At 34.3% G+C, this 26955-nt stretch overlaps 1 long non-coding RNA gene, 16 other non-coding genes and 1 pseudogene across 35 annotated transcripts in view; all 18 read right to left on the bottom strand.

The window, feature by feature from the left end:
* Positions 1 to 26955, bottom strand: part of LOC144321158 (uncharacterized) — a 107062-nt gene that overhangs the window by 30540 nt on the left and 49567 nt on the right. For 11 of the 19 annotated variants that reach the window (XR_013386901.1, XR_013386917.1, XR_013386903.1 and 8 more), the window contains 19 exons: positions 25183 to 25246; positions 22429 to 22470; positions 21288 to 21362; positions 20356 to 20417; positions 19435 to 19500; positions 18656 to 18734; positions 17550 to 17630; positions 16627 to 16695; positions 15668 to 15752; positions 13796 to 13924; positions 13120 to 13188; positions 12148 to 12223; positions 11175 to 11259; positions 10196 to 10279; positions 8656 to 8740; positions 7474 to 7555; positions 3462 to 3625; positions 1492 to 1577; positions 711 to 794 (listed from right to left, as the gene is read on the bottom strand). This is a non-coding gene — a long non-coding RNA (uncharacterized LOC144321158). Of the gene's footprint in view, positions 1 to 710; positions 795 to 1491; positions 1578 to 3461; positions 3736 to 7473; positions 7556 to 8655; positions 8741 to 10195; positions 10280 to 11174; positions 11260 to 12147; positions 12224 to 13119; positions 13189 to 13795; positions 13925 to 15667; positions 15753 to 16626; positions 16696 to 17549; positions 17631 to 18655; positions 18735 to 19434; positions 19501 to 20355; positions 20418 to 21287; positions 21363 to 22428; positions 22471 to 25161; positions 25247 to 26955 lie in introns of all 19 variants that reach the window. The other 8 variants (XR_013386916.1, XR_013386912.1, XR_013386902.1 and 5 more) reach the window with 7 other exon arrangements.
* On the bottom strand, positions 319 to 393 carry LOC144321432 (small nucleolar RNA SNORD113/SNORD114 family). The gene has a single exon (XR_013387092.1). It is a non-coding gene; the product is annotated as a small nucleolar RNA SNORD113/SNORD114 family (small nucleolar RNA).
* Positions 1298 to 1375, bottom strand: LOC144321417 (small nucleolar RNA SNORD113/SNORD114 family; annotated as a pseudogene).
* On the bottom strand, positions 8057 to 8128 carry LOC144321420 (small nucleolar RNA SNORD113/SNORD114 family). The gene has a single exon (XR_013387080.1). It is a non-coding gene; the product is annotated as a small nucleolar RNA SNORD113/SNORD114 family (small nucleolar RNA).
* LOC144321399 (small nucleolar RNA SNORD113/SNORD114 family) lies at positions 9186 to 9260 on the bottom strand. Its single transcript, XR_013387061.1, has one exon. It is a non-coding gene; the product is annotated as a small nucleolar RNA SNORD113/SNORD114 family (small nucleolar RNA).
* Positions 10753 to 10827, bottom strand: LOC144321402 (small nucleolar RNA SNORD113/SNORD114 family). The gene has a single exon (XR_013387064.1). It is a non-coding gene; the product is annotated as a small nucleolar RNA SNORD113/SNORD114 family (small nucleolar RNA).
* Positions 11731 to 11805, bottom strand: LOC144321406 (small nucleolar RNA SNORD113/SNORD114 family). Its single transcript, XR_013387067.1, has one exon. It is a non-coding gene; the product is annotated as a small nucleolar RNA SNORD113/SNORD114 family (small nucleolar RNA).
* LOC144321450 (small nucleolar RNA SNORD113/SNORD114 family) lies at positions 12710 to 12783 on the bottom strand. The gene has a single exon (XR_013387108.1). It is a non-coding gene; the product is annotated as a small nucleolar RNA SNORD113/SNORD114 family (small nucleolar RNA).
* LOC144321408 (small nucleolar RNA SNORD113/SNORD114 family) lies at positions 15235 to 15309 on the bottom strand. Its single transcript, XR_013387069.1, has one exon. It is a non-coding gene; the product is annotated as a small nucleolar RNA SNORD113/SNORD114 family (small nucleolar RNA).
* LOC144321415 (small nucleolar RNA SNORD113/SNORD114 family) lies at positions 16225 to 16299 on the bottom strand. The gene has a single exon (XR_013387076.1). It is a non-coding gene; the product is annotated as a small nucleolar RNA SNORD113/SNORD114 family (small nucleolar RNA).
* Positions 17128 to 17202, bottom strand: LOC144321401 (small nucleolar RNA SNORD113/SNORD114 family). The gene has a single exon (XR_013387063.1). It is a non-coding gene; the product is annotated as a small nucleolar RNA SNORD113/SNORD114 family (small nucleolar RNA).
* Positions 18033 to 18104, bottom strand: LOC144321435 (small nucleolar RNA SNORD113/SNORD114 family). The gene has a single exon (XR_013387095.1). It is a non-coding gene; the product is annotated as a small nucleolar RNA SNORD113/SNORD114 family (small nucleolar RNA).
* LOC144321413 (small nucleolar RNA SNORD113/SNORD114 family) lies at positions 19027 to 19101 on the bottom strand. The gene has a single exon (XR_013387074.1). It is a non-coding gene; the product is annotated as a small nucleolar RNA SNORD113/SNORD114 family (small nucleolar RNA).
* Positions 19975 to 20049, bottom strand: LOC144321416 (small nucleolar RNA SNORD113/SNORD114 family). Its single transcript, XR_013387077.1, has one exon. It is a non-coding gene; the product is annotated as a small nucleolar RNA SNORD113/SNORD114 family (small nucleolar RNA).
* On the bottom strand, positions 20916 to 20990 carry LOC144321409 (small nucleolar RNA SNORD113/SNORD114 family). Its single transcript, XR_013387070.1, has one exon. It is a non-coding gene; the product is annotated as a small nucleolar RNA SNORD113/SNORD114 family (small nucleolar RNA).
* Positions 21841 to 21915, bottom strand: LOC144321405 (small nucleolar RNA SNORD113/SNORD114 family). The gene has a single exon (XR_013387066.1). It is a non-coding gene; the product is annotated as a small nucleolar RNA SNORD113/SNORD114 family (small nucleolar RNA).
* Positions 24336 to 24408, bottom strand: LOC144321445 (small nucleolar RNA SNORD113/SNORD114 family). Its single transcript, XR_013387104.1, has one exon. It is a non-coding gene; the product is annotated as a small nucleolar RNA SNORD113/SNORD114 family (small nucleolar RNA).
* LOC144321434 (small nucleolar RNA SNORD113/SNORD114 family) lies at positions 26549 to 26622 on the bottom strand. The gene has a single exon (XR_013387094.1). It is a non-coding gene; the product is annotated as a small nucleolar RNA SNORD113/SNORD114 family (small nucleolar RNA).

The following is a 26955-nucleotide window of genomic DNA, read 5'->3' as shown; positions in this document are numbered from 1 at the left end:
CATCAATATTGCCACTGACGAAGAATATGAACATTGACTGCTACTCATTACTGCCTATGTCATACTCAGCAGAAGGGGCCACATGCTTATATCATTTATTTTCATTCATTTGCCAAATATCACCAAATATTTTTATAATTGGACAAGCTTTACTCTTATTATCTTTATTTATTTGTAATATGTTTATTGCTATTTTCACTGACCCAATTATTTTTATAGAATGAAAATGAATAAAACCCAAGACTAAAAGCAAGAGCCTTGTATATCCTGACATCTGAATAGGACCATTTCAACAACATGAAATGGATTTGTTTTGTGCTGGACCTCAGAGTTCTAGACACAGAGTATGCATCACACAAGACTCTTAGGCCAACAGTTACCATCATTGCTCCAGGACTAGCTCTTTTTTCTACTGTCATCTGCATCTGTTCATCGATTAACTGCCTAATATAGAAATAAACATGTCATCAAAAAAATCACAAATAAAATCTTTGACGATCCCTAACATTTATCCATACAATCATTTCCACTGAAGACAAACTCTTTCATTAACTGAACTCGGTGTTTCACATGTGGATTAACATCATATTGGTTCACATCGATGATATTTGATATTGGTATGTTTGGACTTTTTGATTATATTAAACACTTTTTAATAATAGAGTAATTTAAAAAAATATTCCATCCAAGATAAAGACATTATTACTCACATTGTTCTCCATGCTCCTAAGATACAGATGCAACCACGGCGCTCCTACATGTGAAGATGCTTTAATAAGCTTGTGTGTGTCATTCTGAGGAGTAGAAAGCAGAGAGGATGATAATAAATTGCAAACTAATCTTCATTGATCCTTGTTTTTTTGTATTTCGTTTTTCAGTTAGACAATCATTAATTAGAAGCATACTATATTTATTTCATTTTCTCTTAAGAAAATGAACAACTTAGGCCTTGTCCTCAACCCAGAAAATGAGCATCAACTATTATTTATCTATATAATCTTCAGCCAGAGATTTTACAGTCATGTAACATTTATTTGTCTTTTAGACTTCACAGTGTTTTCAAATTTATTAATACTATTTCTTGCCTTACTACATATTTTTATAATTAGAGCATGCCATATTCCTCTTTATTTATTTATATTTATATATATTTGTTTAGTGACTATTTCAATGCTCCAATTATAATTGTGGAATGAAAATGCATTAACAAACAGAGACCCAAAACAAGATCTTCATATACTCCTGACTTCTGCCTATAGCATCCTTTCAAACAAAGAGAATGGACAGTAGTGTGTCGTTGGACCTCAGAGTTTCAGACACATGTTATTCATCATCATCCATGACTCATACGCCACCAGTCATCATCATTGGTCCAGGATTGGCTTCTTTCTCTTTGTTTACTTCTAAGTTGTTTATTAATTTACACTAATGATGCAGGGAATATTCTTAACAAACCACCCAACCCAACACAAGAACTTTGACTTTACTCACGTTGGTCTATACATTCCTAATGCATAAGTGCAGACATGGAGCTCATGACCATGGAAGATGCTTACATCAGCCTCAGTGCGGCCATTCTGAGGAGTACAGAGCAAAGCAGTGGATAAAGAAAATTAAGCCCTTATCTACATTTACCCTTCCTTTCCACATGTCATTTACTAATGTTTTACATGTGTATTAATTTTTCATTATAGATATGTATGTTTTTCCTATCAACAAAGGGAAAAACCTTGAACTTGGAACCAATTCAGAATTGAAAAATTGATTTCTAACTACCTGTGTCTACATAATCCTTAGCCAAAGAAGTAATACTCTTGATCCTTTTATTTCTTACTAGGCATCAGTGTTTTTGTCATTAATAATACGTCCTGCCATAAAAGGCATTCAAATTGGCAAAGAAGAAGTCAAACTCTCCCTCTTTGCTGATGACATGATACTCTACATAGAAAACCCAAAAGACTCCACCCCAAGATTGCTAGAACTCATACAGCAATTTGGCAGTGTGGCAGGATACAAAATCAATGCCCAGAAGTCAGTGGCATTTCTATACACTAACAATGAGACTGAAGAAAGAGAAATACGTCCTGCCTCACAACATACGTTCATAATTGGACAGTGCTTCATTTTCTCTTTATTTATTTATATTTCTTAAATGGTTCTAACACTGATCCATTGATGATAATAAATTTAAGCTATAAATCCAAGTGAGAATATGACCTTTATAGATTTCTAATATTTGTCCATAAGATCATGTACAAAAAAAGGGAATGGACTAATTATGTATTATGTTGGATCTCAGAGTTTTAGATATTTATTTTCCATCGTCCATGCCTCATATACCATCTCTTGTAAGTATAGAAAACAAACTGAGGATTGCTGGAGGGGAGGTGGGTGAGGGGATGGGAAATTGGGTGATGGGCATTAAGGACATTTTGATGTAATGAGCAGTGGGTGTTATATGCAACTGATGAATCACTAAATTCTCCCCTGAAATTAATAATACATTATATGTTAACTAATCTGAATTTACATAAAACAAAAAAAGCAATCACACATACTATTCCATATCACCATCTGTATCATCCTTATGCCAAAATGTAATCTCCTGACCCATTTATTAATGAATTCCATTTGTTCCAAGTTATATTAATAGTAATTCTTGCCTCAACCCATATATTCATAGTTGGCTATGCCTCACCCTTTTCATCTTTATGCACTGACATATTTGTTTCTCTCATTTATTCATTATGAGAACAAAAAAAAATCCATGAAGCACCAAAGGCTAAGAACATGATCCTTGAATATTACTGAAACCTATAGGCTCAGTCTCACAGATATAAACACTTAAATCTCTTTTTGTAATGGACTTTAGTAGGTCATAGATGTTTTAATCATAAAATATAGTTCAGAATGTATTCCATTCACATCACTGGTCCATGGCTTGCCCTTTTTCATATAATTTGCATATCCTTTTTATATATAGTCACCACTTGCACCAGAACTAAAACACTGACTACCTCTTACATCTCCTATGTGCTTCTACCTCATAGAAGTGGTTAAGATCTTTATCAGTTAAAGAATGTTTAGTAAAAACCTGAAACAGAAATCAAAAGAACTATAAAAATGAGTAACATGGACTTGGTCTATTTTTTTTATTTTTATTATTTTTTATATGTATTTTTTTTTGGAGTTTGATTTGCCAACCTATAGTATAACACCCAGTGCTCATCCTGTCAAGGTGCCCCCCTCAGTTCCCGTCACCCAGTCACCCCATTCCCCCCCACCTCCCCTTCCACTACCCCTTGTTTTTTTCCCAGAGTTAGGAGTCTCTCATGTTTTGTCACCCCCTCTGATTTTTCCCACTCATTTTCTTTCCTTTCCCCTATAATCCCTTTCACTATTTTTTATATTCCCCATATGAGTGAAACCATATAATGATTGGTCTTCTCTGATTGACTTACTTCACTCAGCATAATACCCTCCAGTTCCATCCACGTTGAAGCAAATGGTGGATATTCATCATTTCTAATGGCTCAGTAATATTCCATTGTATATATACACCACATCTTCTTTATCCATTCATCTTTCAATGGACACCGAGGCTTGGTCTATTTTTAAAATCATCCTGAGTAGGGGAGGTGGATTGGGGGAGAAGATGGCTAAAGAGGTGATGTTGATGAAAGAGTGCGCTTGTGATGGGCACAGGGTGTTGTATGCAATCACTATATTGTATACCTGAAACTAATATTACACTGTATGTTAGTTAACTAACTGGAATTGAAAAAGAAACTTTAAAAAAAAAGTATTAAATATAATCAAAGAAATGCTGAGGGTAAGGCCAGCAATCTATAGTTTAACCAGCCTTTCAGGTGACTGTGGTACTCATTCAAGATTTAGAACCATTGCCCTTATAGTCAGCTCACCCAGAGAGGTAACACCTTTAATATACTGAGTTCTTAATACACTACAGAATTTCCCAATTATATAAATGAAAATTTCAACCTCAGAACATTTTTTCTAGCATTAATTACTTTCTTTATCTACCTACCATCATTTATCTCTCTACCTATTATCTATCTACTTATCATCTACTGATTTTTTTTATTTATTCCCTTAGAATAATGTACTAAATTCCCAGGATCCACATATACCTTATAATTAGATTCTTGCAAATTACTGAAGTCTAGCTATAGTCTTATTCCCGCAGAAGTAATATACCAAATCTCCTTTTTAAAAGAAATTCAGTACTGCAGAAATTAATTAATCAGAAGACACATTCAAAATGCATTCCATTCAGATCATGAGTCCTTGCTTGGCTCTTTTTTTCAAGTTTTTATTTCAGTTAGTTAACAGATAGTGTAATATTAGTTTCAGGTGTAGAATTTAGTGATTCATCACTTACATTTAACACCCAGTGCTCATCACAAGAAGTGTATTCCTTATACCCGTCCCCCACTTAGCCGATTCCCCTGCCTACTTCCCCTCTAGCAAGCCTTAGTTTATCCTCTAGAGTTAAGAGTCTGTTTTATGGTTTGCCGCTCTCTCTATTTTCCCCTAGGTTCACCTGGTTCATTGCTTAAATTCTAATATGAGTGAAATCATATGGTATTTTTCTCTGGCTGACTTATTTCACTTAGCATTATACCATCTAGCCCCATACATGTCATTATAAATGGCAAGATGTCATTCTTTTTTATGGCTAATATTCCTTTGTATATATTTACTACAACTTCCTTTTTTAAATAAATTTATTTTTTATTGGTGTTCAATTTGCCAATGTACAGAATAACACCCAGTGCTCATCCCATCAAGTGCCCACCTCAGTGCCCGCCACCCAGTCACCCCCATCCCCCGCCCTCCTCCCCTTCCATTACCCCTAGTTTGTTTCCCAGAGTTTGGAGTCTTCCATGTTTTGTCTCCCTTTCTGATATTTCCCACTTATTTTTTCTCCTTTCCCCTTTATTCCCTTTCACTATTTTTTATATTCCCCAGATGAATGAGACCATTTAATGTTTGTCCTTCTCCGATTGACTTATTACTACAACTTCCTAATCCATTCATCTGTCGATGGACATTTGGGCTCTTTCCATATTTTGACTATTGTAGATAATGCTGTGATAAATATTGGGGTGCATGTGCCCCTTCAAATCAGCACTTTTGTATCCTTGGGCAAATATCTAATAGTACAATTGCTGGATCATAGAGTGCTTCTATTTTTAATATTTTGAGGAACCTCCATACATTTTCATTGAACTTGTACATTCTTTAAAGATATAGGTACACTCATGAACCCACTATCCATTCCTCATTCCAAAGACTGTACCTTACATCTTTCTATGAGTTGTTTCATTGATTTAACAACTTAGATCTTTTCCACAGAAGAATGATTATAAACTATGGTGCAAATCTAAGATGGAAAATTAGATACTTAAGAATGTGAATGTAGACTGGGTGACGGGCACTGAGGGGGGCACCTGATGGGATGAGCACTGGGTGTTATTCTATATGTTGGCAAATTGAACACCAATAAAAAATAAATTTATAAAAAAAAAAAAGAATGTGGGATCCCTGGGTGGCGCAGCGGTTTGGCGCCTGCGCGATCCTGGAGACCCGGGATCGAATCCCACATCGGGCTCCCGGTGCATGGAGCCTGCTTCTCCCTCTGCCTGTGTCTCTGCCTCTCTCTCTCTCTCTCTCTGTGACTATCATAAATAAATTTAAAAAAATTAAAAAAAAAGAATGTGAATGTAAAATCCTCAATCCTTTAAAAAAAAATCATACTGAAATTGGTTACTTCATAAACCTTGCCACATATCTCCACCATAGACTCATATTTGGTCTTCTTTAATTTTATTTATGCATATAAATATTTGTTGATAGCTTTAACATTCATTCATTCAAACTTTAATTCATAAAAAGTGACAAACTATTCACTTTTTTAAAAAAATGAAAACCATTGAAAAAAATGAAAGTTCTTTAACTTCCCAGAAACCCAGAATAGAAATGCTAATTGTACATCTGCACAGTTCCCCTAAATCAACTTGGAGAGAACTGAGATTTGTTTCTTGGAGGGACAAAACATGAGTAAAACTACTGAATCATGTATCACCCCATGCTCATTGCTGGCCACGTGTTTTGTCCTCTTTTTTATCTTATTAATTTATTTATTAATTTATAATGATAAAATGTGTACTGTTATATACAAACTTAAGATTATAACACTAATTAATAATAACTGTGTACAAAAATAATAATAGTAATAATAATAATAATAACTGTGTACAGGTACTCACTATCATAAATGACAAAGGACTATATACTTCTTTTCCAACTTTACTGAGAAGTTATTGATAAACACATTGCATATATTTAAAGTATACAATGTGACATTTGATTTACATATACATTGAGGAATGATCACCAATAGAACATAGTGAAGCCAATTGGATTGATCATATCTTGTTATATGACTTAATTTTGTCACTGGTTCATGCTTGACCCTCTTTAAAATAGTTAGTTGATGACATTATATAAACTTTTTCCCTATTTCTCAACTGAAAAAAACAAAAACACTTGCAATCCAAAGATGGCATGGAACATGAACATCAACAATGACACACATCTGTCCCTATGTCCCTTCTGATGAGGTATAAATGCCTTTATATTTTTTTAATGGATTTCTGTTCCTTAGAAATGAATTTGGAATGATGTTAATTTCATTACATATGCTATAATCACACCGCATTTGGACCTATTTTTCCCTCATTTATTCATGCTTTTAGCTATTGTTGCATTGCTTAATTTTTAATAAACAATCAATATTTGTGAAACTCAGTAGCCCAATAGTAATATTCCTGGATATCTCTAACAACTGCTTATAGGACCATTTATAACAGAAGCAATAGACTAGATTTCCTTTTGCACTGGATCACAATGTTGTAGATAAGCCTTATTCATACTTGCCTCTTCTCGGACTAGTTAGTCTTCAATATTGGTCCAGATTTTGCCCTCTTTTTCTTCTTTGAACCATGATTTTGTTTAGATATTAATTCATTAATTCACTAATAATAAAAAATGCTCATGAGGCTTTGAAAACTTTAACATCCCTAATATCTGTACATAAAATCACTTTCTACCGGGCAAATAGTCTAGATAGACTTTGCTACCTGACCTCGGTGTTGAATGTATAGATTAGCCAACATGTTCATTTTAACCTCTTACTTTATTATTAGTGCATGGTTGACAGGGACTAATGTGTAACATCTGTCAATAGTATTATTTACCCCCAGCAACTCATTTCTTTCATTAACTGACCTCAATGTTTTGAATATGCATTAATGAACACAATGTTTCATATTAGCTGCATTTTAGGGCCATGGTTGGCATTCACTGATTATATTTTACATTTTTTAACAATACAGTGAATATCCTTAAACCACCTAAACTGAGACAAGAACATTGACTATTACTCACACTGGTCTCCATTCTCCAACACAAAGATGTAGCCATAGAACTTGCGATCATGGAAGAATGCTTAAATCAGCGTGCGTCTATTCTGCAGAGTAAAGAGCAGAGCAGATGAAAAGAAAAAGCTTGAGACCTTATTATCTCCATTGGTCCTTGCACCCCACCTCTTATCTAGTTGGTCATTTAGGGAATTTGCAATTAGGGTACCTGTTTACTTAGTTTCTCCTAGTAAATGAATAATAGTGAGCTTGCCACTGACACAGAATAGGAGCATTAACCATTACTATTTAACACTGCCTATGCAGTCACTCGCCAAAGAGGCAACACTTTTGTTTGTATCACTTATTTCTTAGTGGATAAGGGTGTGTTTTCAACACACATTCATAGTTATTTCTTGTCTCTCTAGGTGTTTTTATAATTGGACATGCCTTATGACCATAATCTTTATACAGTTTATTGATCATCTCATTGATCCAATTATAAAAATAGAGAATGCATGAACATGAACCCAAAACAGGATCCTTCTGTATTCATGATATCTGTCTATAAGATCACTTCACACAGGGTGGTGGACTAGACTGTATTTCTGTTGGACCTCGGACTTCCAGACACATATTCATTGTATATGACTCACACGCCACCAGTGGTCATCATCGATCCAATAATGTCCCTCTTTTTCTCCATTCAGTGCTACATTGTTTATTGACTAATTCATTAATTCACTAATAATAATTTTAAGATGCTATTATTCACAAAAGTGCAAAGAAAGCCTTGATATCTCTAATATGTCCATAAGATTATCACTTTTGTTAATTATACTGTTTTTTTAAAGATTTTATTTATTCATTCATGAGAGACACAGAGAGAGAGGCAGAGACACAGGCAGAGGGAGAAGCAGGCTTCATGCAGGAAGCCCAATGTGGGACTCCATCCCCGGTCTCCAGGATCACACCCTGGGCTGAAGACGACCCTAAACCGCTGAGCCACCTGGGCTGCCCTAATTATAATATTTTATACAAATGCATTAATCACTACAATCAACCCCTACTAATCAATATAATCAATTCCATATTTGTCACTGGGCTATAGTTGCCCTTAATTATATTGCATACTTCCTAATGATATAGTAAATACCTTTTTTTAAAAAAAAGAAACCAGGAAAAGACAAAAACTTTGACTATTACTCACATTGGTCTCTATGCTCCTAACTCACAGATGCAACCAGAGAGCTCGTAACCATGGAAGTGCTTATAGCAGCTGGAGTGCATGCATTCTGAGGAGTACAGAGCAGAGCAGATGATAACAAGATGGAGAGACACTCTACTGATGCACTTATTTTACCTTCATTTTGTCTGTCACTTAGAAATACAGCACGTTGGAGTCATATTTATTAATTTTCCCTGAACAAACAGTATCAATATCTTGCTCTTGACACAGAGCAAGAATAAGAATTTGGGCTGTTATTTACTGTCTATATCCTCCTTAACCAAAGAGATAAGACACTTGAACCATTTACATTTTGTAATAAACTTCAGTATTTTCAATAAATGTGAATAATTTTTACTAAGAGCAGATATGCTTCACCCTCTTGATCTTATTTGTACTTGCATACGGATTCTTCTTTGAGTCATTTATTACAGTAGAATCAAAATTCATGAAAATGAACCAAGAAAATGGTCCTTTTTCTTTCCCTAACATCTGTCCATAGAATTATTTTATTGGACCTCAGAGTTTCAGACACGTAATATTCATCATCCATGACTCATACGCCACCAACTGTCATCATTGGTCCAAATCTGAGCCCTGTTTTCTTCATTCTCTTGTATACTACTTCACTAACTACTAAATTCACTAATGTTAATTTTTAAAACCTGTGATTCACAAAAATCCAATGAATATTGTACATCTGCCTATAGGATTATTTGCCACATTGTTAGGTCTCTTATGATCATCAATACTTCACATATGCATTAGCAAGTGTTATATACCATATTTACCAGTTCCCATATTTAGGGGTTTTTTTTATTTTAATAATAAATTTATTTTTGGGATCCCTGGGTGGCGCAGCGGTTTGGCGCCTGCCTTTGGCCCAGGGCGCGATCCTGGAGACCTGGGATCGAATCCCACGTCGGGCTCCTGGTGCATGGAGCCTGCTTCTCCCTCTGCCTGTGTCTCTGCCTCTCTCTCTCTCTCTCTCTCTCTCTCTCTCTGTGACTATCATAAATAAATAAAAATAAAAATAAAATAAAATAAAATAAATTTATTTTTTATTGGTGTTCAATTTGCCAACATACAGAATAACACCCAGTGCTCATCCCATCAAGTGCCCACCTCAGTGCCCACCACCCAGTCACCTCCACCCCCTGCCCTCCTCCCCTTCCACCACCCCTAGTTTGTTTCCCAGAGTTAGGAGTCTTCCATGTTATGTCTCCCTTTCTGATATTTCTCACTTATTTTATTTTATTTTTAAAGATTTTATTTATTTATTCATGAGAGAAGCAGAGGCAGAGACATAGGCAGAGGGAGAAGCAGGCTCCCCATGGGGAGACTGACGTGGAACCTGATCCCAGAACCCTGGAATCATGACCTGAGCCAAAGGCAGACGTTCAACCACCGAGCCACCCAGGTGTCCCTAGGGATTTAAATTATATTTCATACTTTCAATAATACAGCAGATACCTTTTTTAAAAACATTTAAACAAATACAAGAACTTTAACCTTTACTCACATTCATCTCTATGCTCAGAACACACAGGACATCACAGACCTTTTGACTATGGAAAATGCTTATATCAGCTGGAGTGTGTCGATTCTGAGGAGTGTTAACACAGAGCAGATAATTAAAATTGAAACTTCAACCCTATTAGTCCTTGTTTTCCTCATTTCATTTTTTCTGTTATCTGGGTATTGGTTAATTTTTCACAACATATATACATATGAAAATATAAACATATATATTACAAAATTAATATCCTCAACTCGAAAATGACCCAGGCTTAGAAAATTGGATACTGCTTATTAGTGTCAGTGTCTACATGATCCTTAGTAAAAGAGATAACACCTTTGGTCCATTAATTTCTCAAGTTTCTTTAGTTTACATTAAAAGGATTTCTTGCCTCACCAAATATATTCATACTTGGTAAGTCTTCATCCTCTTTTTATGTATAGATTTTTTTATTGGTTCTATCATTGATCTATGTATTCTAATAATATAGAAATCCATAAATCCAAAATGACAAGAACACTATCTATATATTCCTAACATGTATCCATAGGATCATTGTGTTGGACCTCAGACTTCCAGACACGTAGCATTCATCGTATATGACTCATACGCCACCAGCTGTCATCATTGGTCCATGCACAAGCCTCCTTTTCTTTATTCTCATATGCATTTTTTAAGGATCAATTCATCAATTCACTATGGTAATTAGATAAATATCTATGAATCTCAAAAGTGGAAGGACAAAAGCCTACAGTATTTCGATCATTTTTCTTTAGAATCATTGGCTAATTAAATAAACTTCTTCATTAACCACCCTCATTGTGGTAAAGGTAGGATGGTCAACATAATGTTTCATACATTTCCAACTTAGTCATTGGACCATGCTTGGTCTTTTTTCTTATATTGAATGCTTTTTAAACAATTACAGTGATACCCTAAACAAACCCTCCAAAGCAAGGAAAGAACTTTGATTATTACGCACATCGGGCTTCATGCTCCCACACAGAGAGGCTAGCCTGGAGCGCCTGAACATGGCAGATGCTTACATCGGGTCAAGTATTTTCTTTCTGAGAAGCACAAAGCAAAATAGGTGAGAACAAGATTGAAATGTTGTCTCCCGTGTTCTGCACATTCCATTTTACATGGAGTCAATCATCTGGAAATATATTAATTTGCAATCATGCTTATTAATTTTCTATTTAAAAAATGAATAATACTTGCTACTGACCCAGAATAAGAACTTCTCTATTCTCACTAAAGAGGTAAAGCACATGAACCATTTATTTTTCTTAATGGAATTCAGTATATTCAATATCTTTGAATAGTTCTTATTGCCTCACCACATATACTAAGAGTGCATATGCTTTATGTTCTTCATTTTTACTTTTTAATATTTGTGCATTGATTCTTAAATTGATTCATTGATAATAAAAGAATCAAAATTCAGGAAAGCAATCTAAGAAAATGGTCCCTTTGCATTCCTAAAATCAGTCTATAGGATAATTTCAGACAGGTAATAGATTGTATCTCTTTTTGCATTGGACCTCAGAGTTCCAGACACGTAGTATTCATCGTCCATGACTCCTACGCCACCAGCCGTCATCATTGGTCCATATTTAAGCCCCTTTCTCTTCATATTCTATATATTATTTCACTAATTCCTTAATTCACTAATGTCATTTTTTTAAAAACCCTATGATTCACCAAAAAATGATGAATAAGAACCTTGAATATTCTACATCTGTCCAGAGAATCATTTATCACATTGATATAACCTTTCATTAATTATACTTAATTTATCATAAATGCATTAATAAATATAATGCTTGGTAATACTCACATATTTATCATTGGCCATGATTGGCCTTTCGAATTATATTCACACTATTAATAATACAGTAAATGCTCCTTTTTTTTATAACCTGTCAAATGAAAACATAAGACTTATTACTCACACTGGTCTCTGTAATCAGAGATGCAATCATAGAGATTGTAACCAAGAATTCTTCAACCAGCTTTGGGATGTCCATCCTGAGGAATACAAAGCAGAGCATGTGATAAAAAAGATCAGAGATCTCATCTAAATTGATCCTTCCTTTCATATTTTATTCACTCTATCATTTAGGTATTTATTAATTTTCATTCTCTTAATAAAAGGAACCACCACAAATTTGAGACTTACCTAAAAACTAAAATTGACTCTTACTTGTGAGTTTCTATGACCCTTAGCCAAAGAGAGGACACTCTCAATCAATTTATTTCTTAAGGGGCATCAATGTTTTCAATTTTTGGTAATAATTATTTTTGCCTTACCACATATATTCACAGCTGGACGATGCTTCACTCTCTTTTTCTTTATCTGTCTATTTATATCTCATTAATGGTTCTATCATTGATCCATCTATAATAATAAATCTATATTGATAAAACCAAGGCAAGAACGTGATCTTTGTATATTTCTAGTATCTGTCTACAGGAGCATGTCCGAAAGAAGGATCTGACTAATTATGTCTTATATTGGACCTCAGAATACCAGGCACATATTATTCACCATCCAGATACTTATGCCACCAGTCACCATCAAAGGTTCAGGTTTGGGTCTCTTTTTCTTCATTCATTTCTACCTTGATACCAAATAAATCATTAATCCATTAATAACAATAAAATAAACACATGATTCACAAAATCCAAGAAGATCCTTTCAGATCTCTAAAATCTCTCTATAGAATCATTTCCCACAGAGACTGATTCTGTCTCATTAATCAACCTCTATATTGCCATTATTGATTAATCAACATTACAATTGATATATTTCTCACTGGGACATAGCTAACTTTTTAAAATTATGTTTCATACTTTTTAATAATTCAATGAATACCTATAAACAGATGACCCAATATAAGATGACAACTTTGACCATTACTTACCATGGTCTCTTTCCACCACGGAAGCAGCATGACAACCTTGACCACAGCCAGACCGCTCGAGGTTCCATTCTGAAGAGTACCAGTTAGAACAAATGATAAAAAGATTGAGACATTCTCTCCATTGATCCAAAGTTCCTACCACTCATGTATGTAGTCATTTAGATATTTACTAATGTATGGTTAATATTTATTTAACCTTCATAAAGTAAACATTAAACATGCAAGTTTCTCAGTTTAATAATGGACTTTTAAAAATAAAGATCTCAGGATCCCTAGGTGGCGCAGCGGTTTAGCGCCTGCCTTTGGCCCAGGGCACGGTCCTGGAGACCTGGGATCGAAACCCACATCAGGCTCCCAGCATGGAGCCTGCTCCTCCCTCTACCTATGTCTCTGCCTCTCTCTCTCTGTGTGACTATCATAAATAAATAAAAATTAAAAAAAATAAATAAAAAATAAAGATCTCTCATTTTAATTGAGATAAAATTAGCCATTGAAAGTTAACAAATTAGTAGCATTCAGTATTTTCACAATATTGTGCAACTGCCATTTCTATGTAGTTTCAAAATACTTGCATCACTCCAAAATAAAATCCCATATTCATTAAGCAGTCTGTCCTCCTCCTCCTGCCTCAAGCCCTGGGCAACTACCAATCTTTATTCTCGCCCTATGGATTTACCTACTTTGGAGATTTCATATAAATGGAGTTATGCATGACGTAACCTTTTCCATATGCCTTCTTTCACTTGGCACAATGTTTTCAAGGGACATCTGCATCGCAGCACTACTTCATTCCTTCGCAGCCACCCTGGAAAACAGTATGGAGGGTCCTCAAAAAGTTAAAAATAGAGCTATCCTATGATCCAGCAATTGCACTACTAGGTATTTATTCAAAGGATTTTATAAACATGTTGATTCAAAGGGTCACCTACAACCCAATGTTTATTTATTTTTTTATAATTTTTTTTAAATTTATTTATGATAGTCACAGAGAGAGAGAGAGAGAGGCAGAGACACAGGCAGAGGGAGAAGCAGGCTCCATGCACCAGGAGCCCGACGTGGGATTCGATCCCGGGGCTCCAGGATCGTGCCCTGGGCCAAAGGCAGGCGCCAAACCACTGCGCCACCCAGGGATCCCCAACCCAATGTTTATAGCAGCAATGACCACAATAGCCAAACTATGGAAAGTGCCCAGATGTCCATCAACAGATGAAGGGATAAAGAAGAGGTGGTACATACACACAATGGAATATTACTCGGCCATCAAAAAGAATGAAATCTTGCCATTTGCAACAACATGGATGGAACTAGAAGGTATTACTCTAAGTGAAATAAGTCAGTCTGAGAAAGGCAAATACCATAGGATTTCGCTCATATGTGGAATTTAAGAAACAGAACAGAGGACCATAGGGGAAGGAAAAAGAAAAGAAGATGGAAAGAAACCATAAGAGACTCTTAATCATAAGAAACAAACAGGGTTGCTGGAAGGGAGTGAGATGGGGAATGGGGTAACTAGGTGATGCTCATGAAGGAGGGCATGTGATATAATGACTCCTGGGTGTTATATGCAACTGACAAATCACTAAATTCTACCTCTGAAACTAATAATACACTATATGTTAATTAAATTGAATTTAAAATTTTTTTTAATTTTCTTTTTATTTGAGTACAGTTGACACAGTGCTACATTAGTTTCAGGTGTACAATACATGATCCAACATCTCTAAACATTATGCTATACTCAATATGCTATTATGATATCATTGACTATATTCTTTATATTGTACCCTTTATTTCCATGACTCAATAATTGAGTATTACTGATTGCTGTCTATATTACCCTTAGTCAAAAATGTAAAATAAATTTCATTCATTTATTATCCATTCTTCTACTAATATTTCTCTTTGCTATATATTTTAATAATGAACAATACTTAACCCTCTTCATCTTTATTCATTTGCTCATTTATTCATTTGTTTATTCTGTCATTAATACTTCTATAATATTTCTAAAAATTCATGAACACAAAGAATAAGAACAAAGTCCTTGTATATTCCTGACCTCTGTCTATAGGAACACTGTGAACAGAGGGACTAGACTAGATATCTTTGTGTTGGCTGGACCTCAGACTTCCAGACACATAGCATTCATTGTATATGACTCATACGCCACCAGCTGTCATCATTGGTCCATGCTTGGATCTCCTTTTCTTCATTCTTGTTTACATTTGTTTACTATCAATTTATTAAGTCAATAATAATAATAAAATAAGTATCTGTGAATCACAAAACTCAAGGACAAGATACTTAAGTATCTTTGGCATCTGTCTATAGAACCTTTTGCCTCACTGAATATATTTATTTGACCAATGGTCTTCATTGTGGAACATATTGATTAGTTACCATAATGTTTATTGTCAACACCAATTTTATTGTATCATTGTATTGTTTATTGTATCATTGAGCTATGTTTGGAAATCCTTGAATTTTTAATATGACACTGAATATCCTATACAAACCACCTAAACCAGGAGAAGAATCTGTCACTCACATTGGCTTTCATGCTCTCACACACAGGGGCATCCATGAGCACCTGATCACAGCCAAATGCCTAAGTAAGTTCAAGTGTATCAATTCTGAGGAATACAAAGCAGAACAGACAATAATGGTATGAGAGACTATTGATCCACACATTTTATCTTCAGTTAGTCATTTAGGAATGCAGTGAATTGGGATCATATTAACTATTTTTCTCAAAAAAAATGTCAAACCTAACACTAACATAAAATAAGAATTTTTATATTCATTGTCTATATAATCATCCTTGGCCAAAGAGTAAGACACGTGAAACATTTACATTTCTTAATGAACTGTAGCATTTTAAATATATATTAATAGCTTTTATCCCCTCACCACATATACTAAGAGCAAACATGTTTCACTCTCTTTATCTTATTTGTAACTGTACACTTATTGTCTCTTTGGGCCATTTTTAACAGTAAAACCAAAACTCATAAACACAAAGCAAGAAAATTATTATTCTATATTCCTAATATTTGTCTAAAATACCATGTCAAACAGAGGCAACAGATCAGCTTTCTTTTTTTATTGGACCTCAGGGTTTCAGACACATAATATTCATCATCCATGACTCATACGCCACCAACTATCATCATTGGTCCAAACCTGAGCCTCTTTTCATTCTTAACTGCATAAGTTCACTGACCAATTCATGAATTCACTAATATCAATTCCTAAAATTCTATGATTCACAAAAACCCAAGAATAAGAATATTCTATATCTGCCTATAGGATCATCTACCACATTGATATATCTCTTTCACTAATTATCATCAAAGTTCTATATATGGATTAATACAATGCAGCAGACCAATCCCATATATATCATTCCTGATGGTTGACATTTCTTATTATATTTCATACTTTTGATAATACAGTGAATACTTGAAACAATAAATTTGCAAATGCAGACACACAACTATTACTCACATTCGTCTCTGCAACATAGAGCTTGTGACCGCAGGAGATGCTTCAGCTCACTGGAGTTGTGCACCCATTCTGAGGAGTACAGAGCAGAGCAGGTAATAAAAAAAATTGAAGTCTTCTTTAAATGGATCCTTGTTTTACTCATTTCATTTATTCAATCATAAAGGTACCTTTTATTTTTCATAATTTCTACACATATATTAGCATAAATATAAATGTAACATTATGATCCTTAGATAAAGAGGGAACACCCTTGGTCCATTTTATCTCTTAACCTGCATTGGTTTCTTCAGTTTATATTAATAGTAGTTCTTGCTCCACTGCATATATATATATATACATAATTGACAAGGCTTCTTCCATGGTTCTATTTACTTACATGTTTATTTATTGGTTCTAGAAGTGACCCATTCATTTATATGAATAACATAGAAATTCATGAATCCATGATTACTATAACAATATTCTTGTATTTTCCTAACACCGATCCACAGGAACATTGCGTTGGACCTCAGACTTCCAGACACGTAGCATTCATCGTATATGACTCATACGCCACCAGCTGTCATCATTGGTCCATGCACAAGCCTCCTTTTCTTTATTCTCCTATGCATTTTTTAAGGATCAATTCATCAATTCACTTTGGTGATTAAATAAATATCTATGACTCACAAAAGCCCAAGGACAAGGGCCTTCAGTAACCCTATCATTTTTCTTTAGAATCATTGCATCATTGAAATACCTTCCATTAATCATCTTCATTGTTGTATAAGTAGATTAATCAACATCATGTTTCATACATTTCCAATTTCATGACTGGATCATGGTTGGTCTTTCCTCTTACACTGAATACTTGTTTCAAATATTACAGAGAATCCCCTAAAGAAACCACCCAAAGTGAGATGAAAATGTTGACTATGACTCACGTTGGTATCCATGTTCCTACAGGCAAATGCAGAGATCATTGGTCGAGGCATACTACTTAAACCACCTTGAGTGTGTGCATTCTAAAAAGTAGAAAGCAGAGTAGACAATAACATGATTGAGATATTTCCTCTATTGATCCTTGCACTACATTTCATTACTCAGTAATTAAACTGCATATTAATTTGGGGTAATATGCATTTAACTTTTTCTTAAGGAAAACAAACATTGAACTTTCCACTAACTCAGAACAAGAATATTGGCCATTGTTTATATTACCTATAACATTCTTATCTAGAGGTATTACCTGCAAACTATTTCTCTCTCACTCTTGCCTTACTACATTTTTTCTTCTATTGATTCACCTACTGCAATAGGATCAAAATTCATTAATGCAAAGACTGTAGAACCAGATCCTTGTGAAATCCTAAATCTGTCTATAGGATCATTTCCAACATAGGCAATAAACTAGATTTCTTTTTTTGCTGGACCTCAGAGTTCCAGACGCATACTCATTAATCATGACTCATACGCCATCAGCCACCATCATTGGACCACCCTTGGCCTTTGTTTTCCCCGCTGTCATCTACCTTTGTTTATTAATTAATCAATTAATCAATTTATCTGATAGTAATAAAATAAATACCTATGAAGTAAAAAAGAAAATGAATCCAACAACAACAACCTAGAACAGAGGCCTTAAAAAATCCCTATCTGTCCATAGAATCATTTACTACATCAATATATTTCCTTGATTAATCATCCTCAGAGTTTCATAGAGGGACTAATCAATGTAATGCAATGTAATATTAATTCCATATTTATTGGGGATCCCCGGGTGGCGCAGCAGTTTGGCGCCTGCCTTTGGCCCAGGGCGCGATCCTGGAGACCTGGGATCGAATCCCACATTGGGCTCCCAGTGCATGGAGCCTGCTTCTCCCTCTGCCTGTCTCTGCCTCTCTCTCTCTCTCTCTCTCTCTCTCTGTGACTATCAAATAAATAAATAAAAATTTTAAAAAAATATAATTCCATATTTATCAGTGGACCATGGAGGCTTTATTATATTTCATACTTTTCAAATCCAGAGTATATACCCATAAAAACTCACCCTTCTTTCTATGTACCAAACACATAGAGACAAGCAGACATCTTGTGACCATGGAAGAATCAGGTCCAATGGATCCATTCTGAGAAATGCACATTACAGGTGATATAAAAAAAAATTAGGCCTTTTCTTCATTGGTTTTGCTTTCCACATTTCATTTACTCAGCCACTTAGGTATTTATTAATTTTCATAATTTACAATCCACTTATTCATGTTTATTTAGATTGAATTATTGATTCTTTCACTTCTCTGTTTATACTAAAAGAATCAAAATCCATGAACACAAAGACCAAGAACATGATCCTTGTACATTACTAATATCTATCAATATAGTCATTTCCAACAGAGAAAAAAGACTAGATTTCTTGTTGTGTTGGACCTCAGAGTTCCCGACACGTAGTATTCATCATCCATGACTCATACGCCACCAGCCGTCATCATCAGTCCAGCACTGGCCCTTTTCCTTGTACATTTCTTTACTGATCAACATATCAATAAATCAATGACTATAAAATAAACATCTATGAAGCAAAAATACTTAAAAATAAGACCCTTAAGAATCCCTAACATCTGACCATGGAATCATTGCCTCCTTGAATATGTATTTCATTAATCATCTACAATTTTGCAAATACCAGTTAATCAATATAATGTTTCATGTCAATTCTCTATTTATCATGGGGCTGTGGTTGGCCTTTTTTATTATATTTAAATATTTCTTAATATTACAATTAACATCCTAAGCCAACTACCAAAAATAAGATAAGAACTTTATACTCACGCTGGTCTCCATATCCTATAGAGCTCATAATAATGAAAGGTGCTTTAATCAGCTTGTGTGACCACTCTGAGAAGTACAGAGCAGAGTAGATAGAAAAAAAAAGAGAGAGAGAGACATTATCTCTCCATTAATCCATTTCAACTTTTATTTAGTGAGTAATTTAGGCATTTATTATTTTGGGATAACATTTATTAATATTTTTTTAAGAAAATAAACATCAAATTTGTCACTGAGCCAGAATAGGAACAATGATTCAACATTAGCCGAAGAAGTCACACCATTGAACCATGTCTTTCTTAATCGGCTCAGTGTTTTTAATACATATTAATAGATTCTCTTATGTTGTGACACATTTTCATAATGGAACAATATTTTACTTATTTATATTTATTGATCAATTGTTTATAATTTTAATATATCCAATTATAATAATAGAATCAAAATCCATGAACAAAAAGACCAAGAACATGGTCCTTATATATTCTTAACATCTGTTTATAGGGCCATTTCCAATAGAGGCAGTAGACCAGATTTTCTTTGTTGGACCTCAGAGTTCCAGACACGTATCATTCATTATGCATGATTCATACGCCACCAGCCATCATCATCGATCCAAGCCTGGGCCTCTTTTTCGTTTTCATCAATATTTATTTATGAATTAATTTACCAATTCCCTGGTAATAATAAAACAAATACCTATGAATAAAAAAAAACAAGAATAAGGACCCTAAATATCCCTATACAATCATTTACCAAATCAGTATATTTCTTATATTAATTATCCTCAATGTTTCATATAATAATTTATCACTGGGCCATAGTTGGCCTTCTTTGCTTATACAAAATATATCTTATTAAAACAGTGAATATTCTTTTTAAAAAATAACCATTCAAACTAAGAGCACTGTAACTATTACTCACATTCATGTCTCTGTTCCTAACAATGGAGCCAACCACAGAGAATCATCTCAAGTGTGTCCATTCTGAGGAGTATAAAGCAGAAGAGATGGTTTAAAAGACTGAGATATTCTCTCCCTTTAGCCTTGCTTTCACATTTAATTTACTCAGCCATTTGATTGTTTATTAATTTTTCATAATATTTACATATTTTCCTCCTAACAAAATGAACAACCTTGCCCATGAGACTGGTCTGTGACAACAAAAGTGACTATTATTAATCAATGCCTATATGATGCCTGCTCAGAGGTAACACAGTTGGTCCATTTAATTCTTAATGGACTTCTATGATTTCAATTAATATTAATAGTATTTCTTGCCTCACTACTTTTTTTAGTTTAACAATACTTCATCTTTTTATATTTACTGATTTATATATTTGTTTATGGTTCTATCATTGATCCATTTATAAATATGAAATCAAAACCAGGTATACATAGTGAAAGAACAAAATCCTTATGTATTCCTAACATCTGTCCATAGGATTATTTCCAACATAAGGAACGCACTAGATTTCTTATTTGTCGGACCTCAGAGTTTCAGACACGTAATATTCATCATCCATGACTCATACGCCACCCTTTGTCATCATTGGTCCAGAACTGGCCCTCTTCTCCTCCATTAATTTCTACATTTGTTTGTTGGTTAATTCCTCATTTCATTAGTAACTTAACTCTGAATCACAAAAACTTAAGAACAAGATTTTTAAGTATCTGTAATAGCTATCTATAGGATCATTTGCTACCTTGATTATATCTCTCATTAATCATTCTTAATTTTGCAATCATCAACAACAGTGTTCACAGCAATGCCGTATTTATCATGGGGCCATGGTTGGCCCTTTTGGATCCTTTAACAACGATCCAAACCAAGACAAAGACTTTGACCATACTCACATTGGTCTCTATGCTCCTAGGGAACCAGAGAGCTCATGATCATGGAGATGCTTAAATTGGCCGGGAGCATCCATTCTGAGAGTAGAAAAACAGATAATAAAAAGGATTTGAAATATTCTCTCCATTTATCCTTGCATGCCTCCTTTCATTTTATTTGTCATTTAGGTATGTATTAAATTGTTATGTTTTTTTCCTTGAGGTAACAAACAACATTGAACAAGGCCCTAGTCAAAGAAGAAAATGGGCTATGATTTACGCTGTACATATCAACCTGAGCCAAAGAGAGAATATCTTTAGGACATTTATTTCCTAATAGAACTCAGTGTTTTTTAATATTTAGTAATAACATTTCTGGACTCATCATATATTTTCATAATTGGATAATACTTCACTTTCCTGTTTTATTTATGTATTTGTTTGATTCTTTTGGTGATCTATTTACAATAACAGAATCAAATTCCATGAACACAAAAATTAAGGATATCCTTATATATTCCTAGCATCTGTCCATTGTATCATTTACAGCAGAAGGTATAGACTGTTTCCTATTGTGTTGGACCTCAGAGTTCCAGTTACATAGTATTCATCATCCATGACTCATACTCCACCAGTCATCATCATTGGTCCAGGATTGGCCCTTATTATCTTCAATCATGTGCACATGTTTTAATGCTTAATTGATCAATTTCCTAATGATAACAAAATTCATAAAGGTCATGAAAACTTGAGACAAGATCCTTGAATATCTCTAACATTTCTGTATAGAATTATATCCCACTAACATATATCTTTCATTAATTTTCCATACTATATAGACTAATATAATACTTCATATTAACCCCATTTTACTATTTGAATGTGACCAAACTATGTCTCCATAAATAAAGGGAGGTTTAAATCAACTGTGACTCAAAATTAAAATTGAATAATTCATTTTACATTAATTAATTGAATAACTAACTGTGAAAATGAATAAAATGGTCCTGTTTTTTTCTCCTTAATTGACCACAGATGTGCTGTACTGGCCCACACATGACCTTCATTCATTTTATTTGTATATGCAGCCATTTATTCCCTTTCAATAATGGAGTTAACACCCATGACCGCCAAACCAGAAGCAATTATCTCGACTGTTACTTACATAAGTTTCTACACTCCATAATTGATTCATCATGCATCCATCCTGTAGAGTATAAAGCAAATATAAAAACACAGAGATTCAATGATACAGATGACAGATATAGAAGAGCCTAGATTCAGATATTTTAGTTCAAGTCAACAATAAATGATTACAAATAAACTTTAGTGCTTATTATGTATTAAAACTCAGAAAAGCATATTTATTTCTTGATTGATCCAAGCAATACACTTAACTGACATAATGAACTTCTCTGAAATCAACACCAAATAAAAGAATAAGACCCATGACTACTACTCATATCTGTTTCTGTGTCCTCTACTGAGCCAAGTGAGAGCTCTATCTTTTTGCTAAATGAATCTTGCTTAGAAAGAACTTGGTTGGGGCAGCCTGGGTGGCTCAGTGGTTTAGTGCCACCTTCAACCCAGGGCGTGATCCTGGAGACCCAGAATTGAGTCCCCATCATGCTTCTAGCATCTCTCTCTCTCTCTCTCTCTCTCTCTCTCTCTCTCTCATAAATAAATGAAATCTTTAAAAAAAAGAAAGAAATGAAAGAACTAGATTAATCTGAATCCTAGATTCTAGGACATTCTCAACAATTGTGCATCCTTGTCCCATCTTTATATATTTATGTAGGAACATAGTTATGTATGGAGTCATTTATCTTAGGCTTTTTAAAAGAAATTGCACCAAGCCAGAAAAAAGAAATCCTATCTAAATATATTCACTGGGGCACCTGGGTTGCTCAGTGGTTGAGCGTCTGCCTTAGGCTCAGGGCATGATCCTGGGGTCCTGGGATGGAGTCCCACATCAGGCTCCCCGCAGGGAGTCTGCTTCTCTCTCTGCCAATGTCTCTGCCTCTCTCTATGTCTCTCATGAATAAAAAAATAAAATCTTTAAAATATATGTATATATTCACCATTCCTAAAACTTAAGAGTATAAGTATTTTATCCGGAAAGCAATTGTGTAGAACTGGATTGATTAATCTCTCTCCTCGTTTCAAAACACATGCTCCTCATGGTCCAAATAATTGATTACAATGTTAACTTAGGGACGCCGGGGTGGCTCAGTGGTTGAGTGTCTGCCTTTGGCTCAGGGTGTGATCCCAGTGGTCCTGGGATCGAGTCCCACGTTGGGCTCTCCACAGGGAAACTGCTTCCCCCTCTGCCTGTGCCTCTGCCTGTGTGTGTATGTGTGTGTGTGTGTGTGTGTGTCCCTCATGAATAAATAAATAAAATCTTAAAAAAAAAGAAAAGATGCCATGATTCATTTAAAAAATGTTAACTTATTGTTTTATATATTTATAATAATATTAATATGTGTGACTCCACAGAAACAAGACAATATTAATGCATGCCCATATGCTCCTTAGGCACAGAAAAAAGATCAGATAATTTTTCCTTTTTTTTAAATTAAAACATAGTGAAGATCACTGGATTAGTTGTAACTGGTCATATGACACATTCTCAACATAAGTCCATGTGTAAGCCCTCTCTCAATTATGTAGTTACTTAATCAATAATTAATTTTAAGTAAATGTTTTGCTCTTCTCTGGGTAAAACAAAAAACCAACAACCCAACCCAGAAATACAACATGAGTTCTTACATCCATTTATCTAAATTATCTTTACCCAAAAGGGTCAGATTTAATCAATTTACCTTACTGGAACTCAGTGCTTCAGAAATTTATTAACAATGATTTTTATATTCATATATTATATTACATACTCTCCTATTTGGACCAAGAATAACCCATTTTGTCTTTATTCATTTATTTATTTCTTGATTTATTCATGCATTGATTTACTGAAAATACAATACTCAAAAGCCCAAGAACAAACTCCTGAGTATTTTTAACTCCTAGAATAAGCTCATTTCCCATAGAGACAACAGAGAGGAATCTTTTGTAATGGACCTCAGAGTCATAGGGTTTAATCAAAATCCTTGATTTCAGACACCCCAGGGTACTCATCATTGATCCAGGTTAAGCAATCTTTTTCTTCATTTATACCTTTGTTTATTGATCCATTCACTGATCCACAAACAGTAATAAAATCAATATCCATGAATTTTTAAAAAGCCAAGAACAAGGTCCTTGGATATGACCAAAGTCTACTTACAGGCTCTTTTCCCATAACTGGACCTTTTCCCAAAGGACTTTTTTTTTTTTTGCAGGGGCCCTCAGCTAGGTATGTATCGATCAATTAACATCCCAGCTTCATGTGCATTCTATTCCAACTATCTTCAATCTTTCTATGTACTCCTTCAGTGAGAAGCTATCCAATAATTCTTTGCATCATAATATGGATGTGCTATAACTGCACTCTCTCTCACAGTCACCACTAGCCACACGGAGCTACTAAGTACTTGAAATGCGGCTAATGCAACTGAAGAACTGAATTTAAAATTCAGTGAATTTTAATTATCTTAGATTTAAACAGCCACATGTGGCTAGGAGCAACCACAGTGAACAGCACAGTCTTAGATTTTATTACTGGATAAATGCTTAAGTCAAATGCACTACAAAAATAAGATGGATTATTCACCTACTTTGAAAATGAATAAAATGCCTTCCATCTTATTTTTAACCACAATTGTACTGAATTGGATTAAGCATAATCTTTATTTCACAGCACATTCATATCATTGATCTACGTATAGCTTAATATAAGTAATTCAGTGAACACTAATGAAAAATTCACCCCTGTTGACAAGATCTTTTGACTATTATTTACCTTAGTCATTAGGTTCCTTACCCACAAAGGTAGCAGCCAAGATCTTCATCAGCAAAGACGGATTAAATCAACCATGGTCTTCATTCTGTGGAGTCAAGTGCCAATATTCAAAAGAATGAACAGTTCAGATTTAGATTGATTTAAAAGACAATAGTTGTATGATACAAGATTAATCAGGAAATTTGATTCACTTCTCATTTTCATCACTGACCCAAGAACATCACTTCTTATTTATTTATTTGACTATAAATTTTAAATAATACAATGTTCATCACACAAAAATAGAAACTCTGACCATTGCACATATCTGTCTAGAGACCTCCTACTCACATAGGCAAGAGCCTAGACAATCTTTTTTTTTTCTGAAGGATTCAATTTATGTAGAAATAGATGAGTTTAAATCTGTGATTCATGGCATATTCTCACCAAGATCTATGCTTGACCCTCCTCATATATTAATTCAACTGTTCACTGTTTTATTTATTCTTTTATGGAGTGACTTATGGAATATTTGATCACATATTTAAACATACTAAATATATTAAATATACACACACACGTTTACACACACAATGGTAAACCCATGAACAACTCAGAATAGAAATGCTCTTCATATGCAAGTGTCTATATACCCATTCCCAAGCCAGGAAGAGAGGACCAATAGTACAGACAGATTAATCCTTACTCTTGCTCTTTACTAGGCCATGTTTTATATCCCCCTTTTAAAAACTGTGATTAGGACTTAATCTACTCAAATGTAACAATTCATCAATATTTGGGAATTAACTAATATTAGACAGGAAACCTGAATAACATTATTTTGCCTCCATACCTATTATATTACCCATAAAGCTTTAAAAATGAGCTGTTTCTCCTTCTTTTTAATAAAATTCAGTAAACAGAGGGAGATTAATAATAACTCAGTTCCTAAGGCACATTCTAATATGAACTATGCTCGTTCTTTTTCCAATTAAGTATTTAATGACTTATTTATATATGCAATTTATTCTTTTCAAAATAAAAAACAACTAACCAGCAAATAACCACCTATATCAAACAATGATACTGAGTCTTATGTACTTCTGCCTACCCATTCATTCCAAAAAGGGGAAACAGCCTTTAGAAATAGATTTCACTAGAATTCAGTGCCACAGAAATGTATAATAATAATAATAAACTCTATTTCATTACATACTCTCATAGTTGTCTATGCTCAGATTTATTTTTACTTTTTAATATTTATTTAATTTATTCTTGCATAATTTACTTACAAGAATTCAATCTATATCCATAAAGTGTGTATGCCCATAATCAAGACACTTGAACACTCTGAACTTCTGCCCTAAGCTCAATTCCATAGAGGAAAAAATGAGGCCACTTTTTAATTATGGACCTCAGAGTCACAGATGGCTTTAATCAAAATTTTTGATTCAGACACCCTCCAATCTCATCATTGGTCCACACTTGGCACTCTTTTTCTTCATTCATTTCTACCTTCATTTTCCCATGGATCACCAACTCCCAGAGCAAGATACTCAATACAACTATGATCTGTCTCTAGACTGATTTCTCACAAAGCTTTCATACTAGGTCTCCACAGGAACCTTGTTTCATATCAATGCCATCATTAAAAATGTTCCATGATTGAGCTATGTTCATTTCATTTGTCCAGTTTTAATCATGGTGTAATCAACAATGAAAAACCACAGGGCATCCCACATCTAGAATACAAGCAATATGCTCTACCTTCTGAGAGCTCCTTCCTCTAAACAGTTAATAGCCTGGATCTCTATC

Source organism: Canis aureus, chromosome 9, assembly GCF_053574225.1.
Source record: "Canis aureus isolate CA01 chromosome 9, VMU_Caureus_v.1.0, whole genome shotgun sequence".
Taxonomy (NCBI): Eukaryota; Metazoa; Chordata; class Mammalia; order Carnivora; family Canidae; genus Canis; species Canis aureus.
The sequence above is the reverse complement of the archived record's forward strand: the minus strand, read 5'-3'. Positions and strand labels throughout refer to the sequence as shown.